This window comes from Thunnus maccoyii, chromosome 19 (assembly GCF_910596095.1).
Source record: "Thunnus maccoyii chromosome 19, fThuMac1.1, whole genome shotgun sequence".
NCBI classification, from domain to species: domain Eukaryota; kingdom Metazoa; phylum Chordata; class Actinopteri; order Scombriformes; family Scombridae; genus Thunnus; species Thunnus maccoyii.
The window spans coordinates 3,141,239-3,159,744 of NC_056551.1; the positions used below are offsets into that span (position 1 = coordinate 3,141,239).

At 38.6% G+C, this 18,506-nt stretch overlaps 2 long non-coding RNA genes across 4 annotated transcripts; both read right to left on the reverse strand.

Moving 5' to 3' along the window:
* Positions 1 to 12,282: 12,282 nt before the first annotated feature.
* On the reverse strand, positions 12,283 to 16,094 carry LOC121885953. 3 transcript variants are annotated; one of them, XR_006092650.1, is made up of 3 exons: positions 15,967 to 16,094; positions 15,725 to 15,830; positions 12,283 to 12,633 (listed from the first exon to the last, which is right to left on the reverse strand). It is a non-coding gene; the product is annotated as an uncharacterized LOC121885953 (long non-coding RNA). The 3 variants fall into 3 exon arrangements; XR_006092648.1 differs by lacking the exon at positions 12,283 to 12,633 and adding an exon at positions 15,530 to 15,616; XR_006092649.1 differs by lacking the exon at positions 12,283 to 12,633 and adding an exon at positions 15,530 to 15,616 and having other exon boundaries at positions 15,906 to 15,978.
* Positions 16,095 to 16,432: 338 nt separating this feature from the next.
* On the reverse strand, positions 16,433 to 17,490 carry LOC121885952. Its single transcript, XR_006092647.1, has 3 exons — positions 16,990 to 17,490; positions 16,592 to 16,919; positions 16,433 to 16,500 (listed from the first exon to the last, which is right to left on the reverse strand). It is a non-coding gene; the product is annotated as an uncharacterized LOC121885952 (long non-coding RNA).
* Positions 17,491 to 18,506: the final 1,016 nt, after the last annotated feature.

Sequence of the window (18,506 nt, forward strand, 5' to 3'; positions counted from 1 at the left end):
TGGTTCAGCATGATTTAAGAAAATGTAAAGACACAGTATCTGGCGACTGGCAGCGTCAATGAATGAGCACCGGAGTATTGACTGTGTTTTATTACAGAATATTGAATGTTATGGTACATTCTCCTCAGGAAAGAGAGACGGAGAGATTTACAACAGAGCTGCAGGACCAAAAGAAATGCACTGATTGACTCTGTAGGAAGAAAGAGTGGATCAATGCATCACACACACACACACACACACACACACACACACACACACACACACACAAGTTCTGCATAGGCTTAAAAGTGAGACTTAAACTTGGCACATACCCATGTTATCCATGTCTTTAACCTGACTGGCAATGTGTTGCATTGGCTACACTCTTTCACTCCTCCCACTGGACACTGCATTTTAAAATAACCAAACCTTAACCTGACCCAAGAGCAGAACTCTAACAAATTACTGTTATTTACTGAGGTATTTACTAAGACTACGGATTTAAATGAGCCCAGCTGCAGTTAATCTGATTTGCATATGCAGCTGCTATAGCAGGGCAGCTAAGTAAAAGCTGATGCAGGGCTGTTTTGACATGCATTGCGCACGTCTGGGAGGGAATGGAGTGGAGTGGAAATGCAAGCGTGTATTCATTCTGCAAGAGAAACGCTATGTGAGGATATATGAGTCAACTATACTGATGCTGTCAGCTCAACAAAAGGATCAGTTATTGAATGAGTAATGAAAAACAAATGGTAGAACTCCTTTGACAAGATAAAGAGTAAACACATAATATAACAGTCTACATAATAACTGGCTACTTTAATTATATTGCACCAGACCTGCAGGGAGCCATTAAATTCAGGAAAAATATGCAGGAGAGACCCGAGGGAAAAAGAAAGATAAAGTCATGTGCAAAACAACGCTGCTCTTTTGTTGTGTTGCTGAGCAGAGAGCTAACTTTGTAACTTTGTAATGAGTCTTTTAAAGTGCGTCTCTCTCGCACTCGTTTCTCTATGCTATAGTTTGTCTCTCTGTGTGTGTCTGATAAAACAGTGCAGCAGATTTTACACCTGCATTTCCTAGAAAAAAAAACTTGGTACAGCCTTTTTGGAGATTTTAATATGGACTTGTGGCTCCTTTTTAGGCACTTAACAGAAGAGTTGAGATTCTCCTTATTTACCAAAGAGTGTGTTTAGACTGAACCTAAAGTAAATTTCAAGTCAGTGGAACAAGTGAAGTGGATATGATTTTGAATATGTTACAACTTTAGTGATAAATTTGTGCTTATGCCAAGATTTGACAACTCCACCTCATATTACACACAAGAGGAGGGAAAAAAGAGAGAATTGGAGTCTTTGGTGATTTCTGAGATCAATCAGAACCTTTATCACAAACACGCCCAGCTGGTATGTACAGTACCAGTCAAAAGTTTGGACACACCTCCCCATTCCCTTAAATGAAGAATGAGATACTTTTTGGCTGGTACTGTATGTTGTGTGCTTGCTACAGTTAACAACCTCAACCACTGACAGCTGAGGAATTTGAAAAGGAAGACAGGAAGTGTTACCAAAACTGTTGGTATCAAAGTGTAATTTGATTAAGAATATGAACAGTGTGTTAAGTACAAGTTCAAGCTACTGCAATCATTCTGCAAGTATCTGCTGTTGACTAACAGTAGCTACTGGTAGTCAGCTAGCTAATAAGGGATACTTTTAGTAAGTTAGCTAATGCCCGCTACAGATAAGTCAGTGACTGTTAGTTGGTTAGCAAAGTTAGCTATTTCTAGTCAGTCAGAAAATAATGGCAACATCTAGGTTCAGTTAAGCTGGGGACTCACCTAAAGACTGGCTGATGCCTACAAGACTGAACAGACCACAAACACATTTCCCAGTGTGTTGTAGCCGGGCTACTTATTGTTTTAAAAACCATGACATCAGCATTAACATGCAGCAGGGCTATTGTATTCTATAGGTAACACACACAATAGGGGTGTCACGATTCTCCAAATCCATGATTTGATTTGACTCTCGATTTTAAGATCACAATTCAATTCAATTTTTGATTTAAGCTTTTTTTTTTCAGCACTGACAGTTTTGCCATTGTTAGACTATCGAGTCTTGATTTGTAAAGATCAACAGCTTTTCTTTAAAAAGAAAAGCTATATCGGTATCAAGTGTGATATAACTACCAATTTTGAAGGTCATATGGTAAAATTTAAATAATTTATTTAAAATGTAATAACAATAACTTATTTCACCAGTCAGTTGGGAAAAACTGTTAAACAGAAAAGTAAAATAAAGAGCCACAGACTGCAGAAGGGTACTTTACAACAAAAGCATGAGTTCCTGAAACTAAGTTTAAGTGTTGCACTTTGTAGACGGTCCCTGTGCACTCGTCTCACACGGCTGTACATAGAGACCAATGTTATTAGTCCAGCTCAGAGGATGACTCGTTTTGGTGAAAATTAGGTTTGTAGCTCTTTGTCTACCTTACTATGGTAGGAAAGAGGTGTAGTTTGTGTTTTAACAACGTTTCACTTATGAGTTATTGATCCGGGAGGTTAGAATCTGTAAATATATTTCCAACTTTACAGAAGTGTGCAGCATAGCCTACAAACTGTAATTTTTCTGTCAACGATGTGTTTATTGTTTACACGTCTCATGAGGAAGGCAAAATGTTGCCACACTGGTGACTTCAGGGAAGCAAGAGAACTTTCCAGTTATGTTGTTTCTCCATCGTCTCTGACTAACGGCAGTGACCATGGTATCTCAAAAAGTAATTGTGACACCACTAGTGCGAAGTCATGGTCACAGTGATTACATTGACAGAAAGAGATTTCACTCCAAAGTTTTGGCACTTCAAATGCTGGTGTGCCTGACTTTTGATCTTTTTGAAAAGTTGAAATATTTTTCTATATATTTTAAGAAAAACAATATCTATTACTGTACTGGACATATAACCACTTGTATGTACCACTTGTGTACTTGTGCATTGTATTGTTACTATTCAACACATATCCCTATAATCCTGACCATCAGCACACTGTCAAAGCCTCATGGGAGTTGTTGTATGTTGTTACAACCAATGTCTGTACTGTCAGTCAGGTAGCTCATTTATTGGCTGTTTGTGGATTCAAAAAAACTAAACCGGCTTAAAACACTCCAGAGGTTAAATTTGTACACACACACACACACACACACACACACAGTTTTGTGGGTGATCGACCATGTGTGGAAGACAGATTGGTATTGAACGCTGCCCGGCCTGCAGATTCAGAGCGGTTGAAGTATGGATCTGACAACAAGAAACAATATGAAAACTTCATTTGAGTCCTAGAGTGTGTAATATGAACTGCTTCCCACAAGGACAGAGTTAGAAACCAACATAGTTCCAAATCAAACCAGACTGTTATCATGTATAAAGCACACAGTCGGGTTCACAAAGAGAAAATAAGTTCATTTGAAAGACAAACATGAAATATTAAGTTTACCCTCGAAAACACAAAATGCTCGACAGACGATCAAAGACTGGAATGAATCCACTGCGGTGGAAACTGTTGGCTGCTTCTTGCTTTAATTTGATGGCAACAGATAAACAAAATGCAACAGAAAATATGGACAGTTTACAATTAAGTCAATGAGCTGATTCTGTGATCCATAGACTCAAAATAGTTTTATCAATCCCAGATTATTGCCTTTTAAAATGAGATGATATACAGTGCAAATAACTGGTCTTGTTCAAAAGACACAGTGATCTTTGGGTTATGGGACATTTATACTGCGTTCATGTTATATTAGAGTTATTGCGATTACTAGTTTCTGACTTGCAAATAGCATTCTTGTCAGCTGAACTGAAAAATATTTATTGTTTATTCTCCTGTGGAGAAACTTGCTAGTGCTAGTCCTTGGTTGTCTACCCACGTTGGTCATGTGACCCTTGAGATTCTCCCAAAGCGATGGTGCTGTATGGTCTCCTATAATGTTTGCTTTGCAGAGAAAGAGCTTGTCTGCAGCTTTTTTTTTTACAGGCAGCTTGGGAAAGCAAGAAGAGGCAGAGTTACATGAATTTTCAACTTGGGGCCAACAAGATAAGGAAATGGTCACACTGTGCAGATTTCATTTAGAGCTGGCTGTGGTGTGATCACAATGTGACCCAGACCTCCTTCAGATATGTTCTGGTCACTGTGATTGCATCCTGTTTGCAGTGTGTTCTGTGTGTGCATTTACACCTGCATTACCATGTTTTTTCTGATCCAGACAAGATATACAGACACAGATGGAATGTTATGTGATCTGTTTCTGGATACAGTATCAAAGTTAACATCTAAAGAAGTTTGCTGCTAAAGATTTCAGAGGACAAAAAAGTGATATTTCTTCTTTTCTTGGATGGCTGATCTGTTGTGGATTTTTGTGTCTTTTTAACAAGGCCATGAGCATCACAGGACAAATCATATGTGATTGGTGGGAAGCAAATCGGAGCAATAAAATGGATTTTAGCCGTCAGTGAGGCTGAGTTATTCAGGATATTTCTCCTCAGAAAGACTCATTGAAATTCAATGGGTACATTAGTTATCTGACTGTGAGCCTTGTGGCGATGCAGTGTGACGCTGCTGCTGTTTTCCATTTATTTTTATCTGACTGAAAGCAAGTTTTGTTTTTATAAAATTAATTTTTTTATCAACAGTTTACAGCACTGAACACAGCAACAGTGGCACTCAGATACACTAGAATAGCACAAACAGAATGACAGCGTAACACTGAACTCATGAAAACAGAAACTTTTACATAGAAACAGCAGTGTTTCAAACATGATCGGCCTGTGTCAGGTCAGTGTCTCTGTCAGTAAGATATGACCTAGGAAGTCCCCAGCCTTATTAAACAAACAACAAATCCATACTGACACTGAATTGGGGCTCTTAGCACTTTGTGGCAATCTGTCACATTAATGAGGGCATTCACGTTTCCTGGGAAAGTCTCGATGTACAGCACACACCCACTCACACCCACATTGATTGCCTTAAAGGATAATTCAGTTTGTTAAAACTTGGATCTTATTTCCCTAGTTTTGTCCGACATTTAAATCAGTGATGAAAACATTGTACTCACAAAAATAATTGCTGAGCTCTGGATGCACAGTAATCATATGGTAACGCTTTAGATTATGGCCCGCAACGTACAGCCTAATTATTCCCAATTCACAGCGTAATTGGTGTACCAATTCATACATGTAGGTATAAGTGGAATCTAGTGGTGAGGTTGCAGCCAACTGAATACGCCTTCCCTCCCCCTCCAAGTGTGTAGGAGAACCTACAGTGGCTGCGAAATTTGCGAAAAATGCGAAAAGTCCTCTCTAGAGCCATTGTTTGGTTTGTCTGTTCTGGGCTACTGTAGAAACATGGTGATGCAACATGGCAGGCTCCATGGCAGAGCACCAGATCCCTATGTAGATATAAAGGGCTCATTCTAAGGTAACGAAAACACAACGATTCTTATTTTCAGGTGATTATACACTAATTAAAACATACTTATGAATATTCTATTTCTGCCAAGTCTGTTCCGCGAGATGCTACTAAATTCTACACACTGGAACTTTAAACTAAACTGTTGCTTTGTAGCACACAAACTCCTTCAAATGTAATGGGGGTCTTCTCTTACTGCTATACAAGCTACATCATCAACCCATCATCAACAGAGAACCAGGACAGAACATCATGTACAAACCCCACTCCCTCCCTCCAGTCATACTTCTCTGTTGTTGATTAAATATCATTTTAAATGCTTAAACTGTGTGTGTAGATACCGTAAAAAAAAAAGTAGTAGAAGTATAAAAACTCTTATTTTGACATGCGGTGCAACACTAGTGGAAACAGCCAGAAAAATCAAATCAAACTTTAGAATTTTTCCTGATTTTAAATTTTTATTATTGTTTCTGTGCAAAAAAAACAAAAAAACCCCACCGGTATTCTCGTTTCTACTATCAGTGGAAAATGGTATTTCATCTATTTGTCCACTCTGAGGCTTCGTGCCTATTCAACTTGAGGGGGGAATGTGTCGCATCAAAAATATTTGAGATTGGATGGCTTTAGAAATTGCTGAATTCTATTTTCACAAAGTGTTTTTAATTAGCCTTAATAATATAGTAGCTCACAACATAAAACAGTATGACTTTAATGAATATGTAAAGTACCTCCAGCTTCAGAATTTCCCTGTGACTTTAGCATCAATGGTTTTAATTATAACTCACAAGTCATTAACATTAGTGTTGACTTGTTGTCCTTTGCTATTATTAGAAGTTAAATTATTGTTTTTGTCCAAACAAATTTGAAAGCACTGAAATGCATCCTACAAAACAATGTATATAAATAGTGTCAGTAAAAACAGTAGCGTCATGTTTGACAGTGCTGCTAGCTAACCAGCTAACGTTACCCCTGAGTTTAAAGCCTTTTTGTTAACATTTTCTTATTCAACATTGCTATTAAACGCAATATAGTGTTAAATAGTGTTATTCAATTATAGTTGCTGATAGGGGGCAGTTTGATCATAAATAAAGAAGTCAAAGCATATAATAACTGGTAACTGCTTGGACTCCAGTTATAGTTTGGTTTTGCAAATATAAACCAAAAAAAGAAAATTTAAGCTGTTCTTGTTCATGTGTTCTGTTGGTAAAACATATTATTCCGTTTCTTCTACTGTCACTCTAGTGTGGACAAACCAGAGAGGCCCTGAAGCCCCAAAATAGGATTTTTTAAAAAAATATTGTTTACAAATGAAATAGAACTCTGTGGTAAACGGATCAGAGGGCTGAACAGTGTGTGTGGACTCTGCTGTGGGAAACACACAGGGCCAAAGTCAATAATCCTGTTTGTTTGTTATTTTGTGTCTTGTTGGTATTATTGACTATATTCAACATTTGCAAGTATTTCTGTTTGTTGGATAAAAGCAGCTTCTATGAGACGTATGGTCTAATTTAATGCGTCTTTTGTGGAGGTTTGACTCACAGTATTAACTGGATCAACATTCTTCACTCAAAACACGTTTACACCCTGCTTAAAACTAAAGGTCCAGCTGTCTGCTCTGTAGGCAACTTCCTCTGTTCTTCTTCCAAATATGTATACAGTATGTTTTCTTTCAAAGGGTTTTTTAATGTGTGTTTGCGGTTTAGTGCTGAGCAGGTTGTGTACAGTGGCTTTTTAGAGCTCTTTCGATGAGAACATCTGCCTAATGTGTCCAAAAATGACACTATGAGAGCACTGAGAATGACCTAAACAGTAAAGTTGCAGCCGGACAGCTAAACAATGAGCTGAAACTTGCTATAAATCTGTAAAGCCGAGAGGAGCTGATTATTCTCTGTTGGTTCATCAATATGAGCCTCACGCAACACACTACACACTGACATTTGATACATTATTATTATAAAAAGTTATTTACGGGGATTTTAAAAAAGGTAAAAACAGAGTTGAATAGAATCTTTCAAACTTTTTAGTTTGAAGTTTTTCATTCAATTGTCCTTAAACCTGCTTTAATAGAATAATAACAAAGCCAATCATAAAGGTGGGGCTGAATCGCTCAAAGAGATGAAGAAGTTAAAATCCCTGGAAATAAAATGAATACATTTAGCAGTGCTGGTGGCAGCAGCAGTAGCTCTGCACACAACAGGCAGAGAGGATGACATGCAGAGTGATTCAGGACCACAGCCCAGTGAGTCCAGAGAAAACACCACTCAGTGTTCTGCAGCTGAAGCCGTGCAAAAAAGACAAAATGAATAAACTAATTTATGTTTGAAGGATGAGATTATTTAGCTCAATTTTCTGCTCTGGTTTCATCAGAAATGATAGTATGGTAATTAACCAAAATATTTTAAATATTCTGTCTGTGTGATGAGCTCAGACATTACAGAACTTCCAGAGGGATTCAATGAAGGGAGAAAAGCTACTAGAATTCATTAGTTGGTTGTGTGTTTGCTGCTTTACTGTTACTGTAATTCTAATCACACACTAATGATTGTAGTCATCTGGCTATAGAGAGATGTGCTGTATGGGTGGTGGTGTATATCTGGACTGCTCACTGCTTTTTTGCAAGAGGTCACAAACTGGAAAAGTTGGAAACCACTGGTTTAATCTTTCACAATGTATTAGCATGTTTTTCTTTTTGTAAAATCAGAATAAGTTTGGTTTCCAAACACTACGTCCAGTATCAGTTGCATCATTTCCTGTGAATCCCTTCAACCCCACACAGGAAAGGCGGACTGCACCAGTTACAGTGAAGACTAGTTTAAAGAGGTAATTGCAGAATGTAAATAAACTGAAAAAATGAAGTTGAAATTTGACACAGAAAATAATTCACATGGATTGACTTGTTACTTATGGAGTCTGCTGTTGGGTGTCTCCTGTTTGTTATTTCTGTGTCTTTTTGATTTCATTTTTCCTGTCCCTCTCCTGCACTCCATCACTGTCTCTCTCTCTCTCTGTTACTCTCCTCCATGCTGTCTCTACCCCATGACCACATGGAGCCCCAGGCTCTCCATTAAATCTTCATATTAGCAAGGCGTTGTGCCGCCGTCGCTGTAATGACTGCAGGAACGCAGCATATCTTTTCATTTGCTTTCAGGTCGATTCTCCACGCTTTACATCCCTCATTTTCTCCTCCATATGTTCCTCGCAGGATTTATTACCATCTATCTGCGACTCGACTGTATCTGTGACGCAGCCGGGGGCTCATTTGAACTGTAAAAGCTGCTGCTGTGAGAGCTAATCTGCCCACATGTAAAGGCTTAATCCACATTGATCTGCAGATGAACCCAGATCAGAAGAGATTAGATAAGGCTTGTTCACCAAACGCACCCCTGCTTCCTGCTTTACATCCAACTCTGGAGCTGAAGATGACGGCAAGCGTGAGTCTCATGTCGCTGTCTCTGGCAACATGAGGAACTGCTGGAGAAAATAATAAACTGCTTCATCCAGTGTCAGAAAATGCAAGAAACAAAGCAGTGAGGACCTCAGAGATAAAATAATCTGCAGTACTCGAGCACAGACACAGACTGGGGTCAGAAGTTAGTGAGGTTGGAGGACTAGCAGTTGTATCAGCTATAGAAGAAGTAATAGTGAAGATTGAACTTATGTAACAGCAGTCATTTCAGTAGGAGGTGCAGTGTTCCTGTTCTCAGTAGAAGTACAAACTGTAATTTGTGCATTTGTTCTAATGGTTTAGGATCAACACATCTGTCTGTGTAAAGATGAAAGAAATATAAGAAAAGTATCTGACAACAGACAAGTTTCTCTTCTCAAACTGCTCTGATTCTGTTTCAGCTGTTAGAACCAAACTGATCTGATCAATAATACATAGTTTCCTCTTTGTGCATGAAACAACAGACAGCCCGCTGCTCTTCGCGTTAATAATAAAATAAACATCAGATGTTCTCTGTGTGAACTAATAAGGCAGGCTGAGTGCTGCTCTGTGTGTGCTGCTCTTTGAGCACACTTCATGCAGGTGAAATCTCACAGAGTAGACTGCCTGAGTACCTGTCAATCAACCCAAACTACAGCTCTATAAACAATAAATTATTATTCACTTGAGATTCTCTTCTGGAACAGTATGTGTGACAAAATAATCTCAACTCAAAGGTTCACTTGCTACATTTTTCAGGGCTTTCTACTGCCTCCCAGGGTCTTCTTCTTGCTGAAGTGTTTTTGAGTGATGTTTAAATCTTGAGTCACATGATAACAGGTGCTCATATAAAAAGGGGATAGACAGTGCTGGAAATAACTTACATCACAATACATTTAAGTACTGTACTTACAATTTTGAGGTACTTGTACTTTACTTGATGCTTTGATAATCATTTGAAGCTTTGTACTTGTACTTTCTACTCCACTACATTTATTTGACAGCTTTAGGTACTTTTCAGGTGAAGATACAACACATTGTTAAAGATGAAACCAGTGGTTTCCAACCTTTTTGGCTTTTGATGTCTTACAAAAAGCAGTGTGAAGTCGGGGTCACATTTCACATGTCTATGAGTTGTTAACAGCTCCACCAAATAGTGATTTTTCCCTCCAAACTTCTCACATGCTTTCATTTCAATAAATGTTCAAATGATCCAATAATTCACCAAAAATCAAAGATCAGAACTTTGTTTTTTCTTCTTTCCTCTCCCATTAATCATCTCACGACCCCTCAGATTTATCTGGTGACCCTTTGGAGGGGCCCAACCCCTAGGTTGGGAACCACTGGACTAAACTAGCTAACTGTATATAAAGTAGTGTAAACTAGCTCCACCTCCAGCAACTACAACAGTAACATGCTGCTCTAACACTGATGCTTCACTATTAATAATCTAATGATGTCATCTATAATAATATATCAGTCAGAGGGACCAAACCACTACTTTTACTGCAATACTTTAACTACATCAAGCTTATAATACTTATGTACTTTTACAGCAATACTTTAACTACATCAAGCTCATAATACTTATGTACTTTTACTGCAATACTTTAACTACATCAAGCTTATAATACTTATGTACTTTTACAGCAATACTTTAACTACATCAAGCTCATAATACTTATGTATTTTTAGTGTAGTAGGATTTTTATGCAGGACTTTTATTTGTAATAGAGTATTTTTACATTCCTGTATTGGTACTTTTACTTAAGTAAAGCATCTGAATACTTCTTCCATCACTGGGGGTAGATACTTTTAGCCATGCTAGTAGCGCAGCTCTGTAGATGGTAATGTCAGTCTATCTGTTGGTCAGTCGACCATTTTGGTCCAGACTGAATTACCTCAACAACTATTTGATGGATTGTCATGACATTTTGTAAAGACATTTATGGTTCCCAGAAGATGAATCCTTCTGACTTTGATGATTGGCTGACTTTTCCTCTAGCGCCATCATGAAGCTGACAACTATGAGATGGATTGCCATTAAATTTGGTACAGATATTCCTGTTCCTCTCAGGATGAACTGTAATAACTTTGGTGATCCCTTCACTTTCCATGTCGTGCCTTCCATCAGGTCAAAATTTCAATTTGCGTTACACCTTGGTTTATGACTAAACCTCCAAAACTAATGACATTCCCACCAGCCTCAGCTGTACTTAATGTTTAGTGCTAATTAATGCAAATGCAAATGTTAGCATGCTAACACTCAAAACTAAGATGATAAACAAAGTTATACTGAATTGAATTGATGGACATGGTAAACATCACACCTGCCAAACATCAGCCAGTTAGCATTGTCATTGTGAGCATGTTAGCATGCTGATGGTAGCATTAAGGTCAAAACAAGAAAAAATGTGATGTAGCTCTTTAACACACTTAAGCTGCTTATTTTAGACAGTTGCACCACCACTTTGGATGACATGTTCTTGTTCATTTTTAATTTGAACACAATATTTGTAAGTTGCTGTGGACAAAGGCGTCTGCTAAAAGTCTTGACGTGACGTCTGGGCTAGCCTCTGTCTCACTAGCGTCTGTAACTCACTGAACATTTCTTTCATCTCTCTCTGACAAAATGAAGCATGTCCCTGGAGTTTCCTTTTCATACTCTACAGCAGCTGCTGTTAGAAGTTGAAACCTTCATGATTTTAACTAAGTTAAACAATGATTGCTTTGTGAGCATGCAAACTACAGCTCCCATGAAAAAACTACGAGCGTAGCAGTGCAGGTACTTACATCATCATAATTTGTTTTCATCTGTATACATTATATTCACCAGTACTCATACTGTAATCTGTCCTGCTGTTATTACAGACATGTCTGAATTAACCATAGACACTCAACTCATCCATGAACTTGTCTCTTATATTGGGCTGTGATGTTAAACTGCTGATGTTCTAGGGCTGATGGGAAATCATGTTTGTTAAACGCTGATGAAAAACAGATATATTGAATCAACAAATATGTTGGATTTTTTAAAATTACCCTTGTTATCTAGACATATGAAATGAACCACATGACATACCGTTGAGTACAGCTTTGTTTCAAGGCTGGATCTTTAGTTTTCGTTATTACATGCGTTATTACAAATGTCAATGCATTATTACAATTTTTTGTGTGTTTTTCTATGATCTATTGTGATTTCTGTCTGTGTAAGTGCTCACATGCAGGGTTTCTCTCTCTCTCTGTGTGTGTGTGTGTGTGTGTGTGTGTGTGTGTGTGTGTGTGTGTGTGTGTGTACAGTATTTGTGTGTGTCAGTAGCAGTGTAAAGGGCAGAGCAGTGAGATGGAGGAGAGGATCTTCCATTATAGATCTGACCTGAGGGGTCAAACACACACACACACACACACACACACACACACACACACACACACACACACACACACACTGAGCTGAAGGGAAGTTGACCAATAGTTTCCTCTCCATCACTCTGCCTGCTGACTACAGCTGTCTGACTCTGATTTATCTCCTCTTACTGTCTCTCTGTCTGTCTGTCTTCCTGCGTAACCTGCAGAACAAATCTTCTCTCTCAAATCCGTCGTTTTCTCCTCTGCTGCGGTATGTTGCGTTGTATGAGTCTTATGATTATCTCGACTGGTGGTTGACCTTCTCCTGAGCTGATGTCGATCTTGTTGTTGAGGTTGATGTTGTCTTTTAGGGGTGTTATGTAGCTGATGATCCTCACTGAGAAGTCCTGATGTAACACTGAACGAGCTGGAGGTGAATTGACACCGGTTAGTCTGTTATCATCTGGACACAGGTCTCATTTTTTTCCTCAAACAAGTGAAAATAAATAAAATTAAAATATTGTACCTTATACATATAATTTACCTAAAATCTAAGTATAATGAAAAAATAAAATCGACTTGCATTAGTAGTAATTTCAACCCCAAATCACAATGTTTCTCTAACTTTACTAAAGTACTTATTTTAACTTATATTATATTTCCATAAACCTAACCAAACTTCAAGCATCATAAAACATATTATTACATTGATATATTTTTACAACAAAGATTTATAACAGTTTTGGAAGGTGCACATCTTCATAGACCTACAACATATTTTGTAGTTTAATTTGGAGGACTTGGAATAATTGAAGACTGACGGATGTAAATTAGCATTTTTTTGCTAATTACAGCATGTTTATATCTTGTATTGTAAACTGATGTTCATAACCCCATGGTTATTATTGTAGTCATGATGATGAAGGTGGCCTAACTTTAAGGAAGTAGTCATTTTAACCACCATGTTTCTCTAACCTTAATAAAGATCATTTTAACCCAAACCATTATCTTTCCCTAAACCTAACCAAGTGGTTTTTATGCCTAAACCTAACCAGACCTTAACCACAGCGTTGTCACACCATAAAACCAACATGAAATATTGGTGTTGAATTAATGATTTTTGTAACAGTTTTGCAAACAGACACATGTTGTTCTGCTGATTACTGCTGATAGTGGCGCCAGATTAGAGAACGCTCCTACGTGTCACTCTGGAGTCACATGGTCTAATGACGCATTTGGTCATTTAGTTTGGAGGACTTGTTGAATAATCAATCAATCAAATGATTAATTAAACATTCAAATAATATGGAACACACTTCAAACATTAATGATACTTTTGGTCTGATTTGGTTCTTAACATGTTTGGTCTGGGCCTCATAGCTAGAATTAAGTGAAATCTTTTTTTCTTCTTCTTTTTGTCTGAAGACATGCTCCATGCAAACACAAATGGCAAAGCCTGGCCCAGTCGACACAAACACGCAACCTTGGTGAACATGAAGCTAGTCAGATATAGTACAAATAAACATGGTGTCCATGAAGCAATGTGTACTGCTGTACTTGCTGCACAGAAGAAAGAAAAAAGAAAAGACAGAAGATGTGATGTGTGACCTTTGAATCACCAATGAAGGAACAGCAGAGAATTCCTGCCTAAATCAAGTAGACAAACTTCAACCAGAGCTTCGCTGAACTGTCAGCACGATGAAATGAAAGAGATGAAAGAGGTGAAAGAGGTGAGCTTTCTGTTGTTGTTTCATGCTGTAGCTGCAACGTTCAGACTGCAGAATTTTCAGGTGACAAGATGCATGAAATGGATTTTACGTACCTCGAGGTGTGTGCAGTTGTATACTTGCTTTTTTAGGGCCAAAAGCATATTGTTGCTGAGAGTTAAGCAATAACATTTCTGTTTGTTCTCTCTTAAAAATATCATTTTACATTATGCCACTATGCACAGAAAGAGGTTCACACTCCCAAATCAATTAGAAGAATAAGAGTTTCTTTTCATTTCAGCTCGATTTTCTTCAGTGTGTAATAGGGCTGTGCGATTAATCGAATTTTATTTACGATTTTGGCCTCCCACGATTATGAAAACAAGATAATCGAGATAAAATGATAGATAATGACATATATAATGATAATGATAATGACAATGACATCCATAGATAATGATAGAGACAGATGTTTCGTAGGCGTGGCTTTTCAGGACCCCTTGTTGACTAATCAAGAAATAAACAGTCTGATCACTTCGCTACTCCAGCACATTAATTTATCAGTGTCTTTTGAGATGTCACATTAGAAACAGGTTGCCGGGTGTCGGCAAAAAAAAAAAAGTGAAAGTAGTACATCTCTCCATTACGAAAACACCATTCACTGTCTGGTCACGTAAAAACAACCCATGCTGGAGTCGAACAGCATTTTATAAAAATGTTGTTTAATATGTACAAATTGCACTTTTATATGTTTTATGTTGTAGCAAAAACACTGCTAGAATTTTTTTTTTTCATTTTTAAAGGAAGCAAAGTGGTTACTTGAGAATTAACATTAAACCACGAAGACAGCGAGGATAAACGTGTCACAATAATAAAACCTGAATGCAGCCAAAATATGAGCGAACTGTGGTATTATTGTAGCTAAAATATTATGCTATACGGTGTAATATGTAGCTTCACAATATACTGCCAGTAGTGGCATCAGTCAGACCCACTTAACAGCGAAGGCAACACGCCAGCCCTGCTGTTAAAAATATATACATTTTTATTTAATGTATTCATTGACAATATGGACAAAGTCAAGGTCAATATGCAATGCAAGCATCATGTTTTCTCATAGTAACTACAGTGACCCATTACTGTGACTGAAGGAAGAACAACAATAATGATTTTTCATTATGCATTTTATTTGCACATTCTGCACAGATAGTCTCCCTCTGTGGAGGGATGGTGCACACACACAGTGTGATACCATAAAGTGCAGGTGGTGCACTCAATCTGAAAGGAAAAAGAATTTTTAAAAAAAAACAGTATTTAACTCTCCTCTCGTTTCAGATCCACTTCCTGCCCTTGTGTGTTTCCCGCTCCTGTCTTCATCATCATCCCCTAATGTCATCCACCTGTGTCTCATTACCCTCACTCCCCTTGTGTATTTAGTCTTTGTGATCCCTGCTCCCTGTGCCAGTTCATCTTAGCCTTCTTTGCAAGTGTTCCAGCATTATTATTCCAGTTATTGACCTCTAGTGTTTTTACCCCAGATCTGTCTTTTGACTCTGCCTTAGCCCAGTCCTTTTTGCCTTTTTGCCTTTCTCTGACTGCCTGCCCGTGTACCGAACCTGCAAGTAAAGACTTTGTTTTTTGGAACTGTTTGGTTGAGTCGTGTGTTTGGGTCTAGCCCCGGTGTACCAGACACCCCTTGTCAATCTGTGAAAATACAGACATTAATGTAGTCAAATGCCAATACACACACACACACACACACACACACACACACACACATCATTTAAGCATACCTGGTATAGTACTGCATACCTGTGTCATTCAGCAGGGACATTGCCATGTCCAGCTGCAACCTGGCCACACCTTCCTGGTCCACAGGGCACTGGACAGTCTCCCCCTGCAAGGCTTGCTTTGCAAGCTAAAAAATTTGATAGGTATAATTATGAAGATTCATCCTAATAACAGATGTCTGCAGAGATAATCACATTGTTACCTTGCACACAAATGACGTAGTGTCCTGTTGTCTTGGGTGGCTAATTGTGGAGCACACCTACCTCCCAACCGCAGGACGGTGCCTGCGGACCAGTGCTCTACACAGAGAGCACAGATTGATGTACAGTTTGCCATTCTTAACTTCAGCTCATGTAAGAGCCCTTTCAATTCAAGATAAGTTGAATGATGTTAAAAGGACTTCACAAGGACAACATCATGTTAGCCTAAGTGAACAGTAATCACAAGGAAGATGATCTAATGTGCTTTGTTGCTCCCTCAATATTATCCAAAGTGCATGAAAAGAGAAGTCAGTCTAATGCAAACATTACAGCCGATACTTCACTCACCTTGTTACGTCCTTGCAGTGGCTGAGTTGCTTTTCAGTGGCCTTCAATGGGTACACAAACAGGTACCTCATCTCCTTAAGATACATAATCTATGGAAATGCAATTAAAAATGATAGCCAACCCCTCATACACCAGATGGTCCCATTGTTGCATCTAAATCTGTTAACACTTAAGATTATGTACAATGAGTGTCCAGTGTCTGTTGTGACAAACCGCACCTGCTGCCACATCATATTTGGAAAGGTCCAACTTGAACAGATAAAATGAAATGACATAAATAAAATACATACATTGAAATTCATGAGATAACTATATTCGAAGGGTAAAACATCCTACTCACCTTTTTAAAACCTTTCTTTGAGCCCTGCCAGACTGCAGTCATCGTGTAGGCATCAATAATGGAAGCCTCCGTTCTCCTCCCCACAAGCGAGAGGTAGGCGTTCACAATCTATGAGTATAAGAATGACTTATGATCCGCTGTTGTCCAAACAATCTAGAAAGTGAAATATCACACCAATAATATTTCTTTAAAAAATAAAAAAAGAAAGTTTCACTCCCCAACTCCTATCCTGGGGCCAGGTCCAATAAGTTCTCGCTGTACACCTTGTATGGCCCAATCCTGGAGAATAGAGTCTCTCTTTTTCTCCCTGCCCATAAATCCCTGATAACTGCAAAAATATCAATGTCATTTATTTGTGAAATGCACGATTTAGGGTGTAATTGTGGAAGTTTACTCACAAATTTCTGTGGCACTTGGAGGTTCTGGGACATTGTGGCTTGTGGCTGGCCTGTCAGATGTCGGTCTGTGTATGTCTGTATGTGTCTGTTGTGGTGTAGTGTGCGTTGGGCCAGCCAGAGGAGAAGGATCTAACACTTTTTGTAAATTGGCAGGGATCCTCTCTTCTGGTTGGACATAAGTAGAAGATGGTCTATGTTCACTCTAAGTGAACACTTGCCCCTGTCTGACACCAGATCTGCACTTTTCCCCTCCAGTTTTGAAATTATGAAGGGTCCCAGCATGTCAGGGTCCATTTTTCCCCCTTTCCTCTGCTCCTGTCTTATATTTTTTCACAATACCATATCCCCCACTTTGAAGTGGTCCTCCTGGCCCTTCTCATCTTGTCGTTTGCAGACTTTGTCCTGGCTTTTCTTAATATTTTGTTTGACCTCCGTGTATGTTGCCTGGTATCTCTTCAGCCCCTCAGGGATCTCCTCATTTTTACCCACATTTCTGACTCTGTCTTCCATTACCTGCCACAAACCACAGATAGAATGTAGAGAATATAGGTGGAATAGCTGACTGTTCATTCAAATCTAAATTTCTAAAACAATAAAAACAATACATAAGAGAATCTTATGTCATACTCTGGAACCTCAGAGGGATACCTCGCCTCCCTCCCAAACATGAGGAAATATGGGCTGTATTTAGTAGTTAGCTGCTTTTTGGTACGCAGACCAAACATGGTGGACTGTAGGTAGAGGTCCCACCGTTGGAGGTTGTCCATGACAACTTTGTTCAGGGACCTCAAAACAGAATTCAGGTACAGGCATGAATAGGAAGGAGAGAATTTGGGTTCCCTGGTACAATATGACAACCTATTTTCAGAAATTGTTACTGATTGCACATTCAGATAACGACAGAATCTCATAACAAGAGCTAGAATTCATTCACATGTGAATAACAAAATATACCTCTGTATTGTTCTGTTTAGTTTCTCCACAAGGCCATTGGTCTGTGGGTGATAGGGGGAGCACAGGCTTCTTTTTATACCCAGCCTCTCACAAAGGCCATAGTTGACCTAGAAATGATTAATTGGACGAGAATGGAAGAAGTCAGCACAGCAACTGTTACATATTGGGGATTCATATTGACTCAATACTGTACCTTGTTGCAGAACTCAGTGCCCTGGTCTGTTAGCAGTCTTTTAGGTGCACCAAATTTGTAAAAGAAATCAAGAATACAACTGGTCACCTAATCTGCTATTTTGCTCTTAAGTGGGTAGGCCTCTGCCCATTTGGTGAAATAATCAACAATGACACATGTGTACTGGTTGCCATCATGTGTCTGCGTGAGTTTACCCACCAGATCCATTCCCACAAGTTCAAGGAATAGAAGAATAGAAGGAATAGAAGACAAAAAGTAAAAAAAATGAGATACATGAGCATTATAGTAGGCTATCACTGTATCACTGTTGATGCCATTAATTCCTTTGCCTGTATGGTCTCATACTCCCTCTTTTCTTTAATACTGGCTC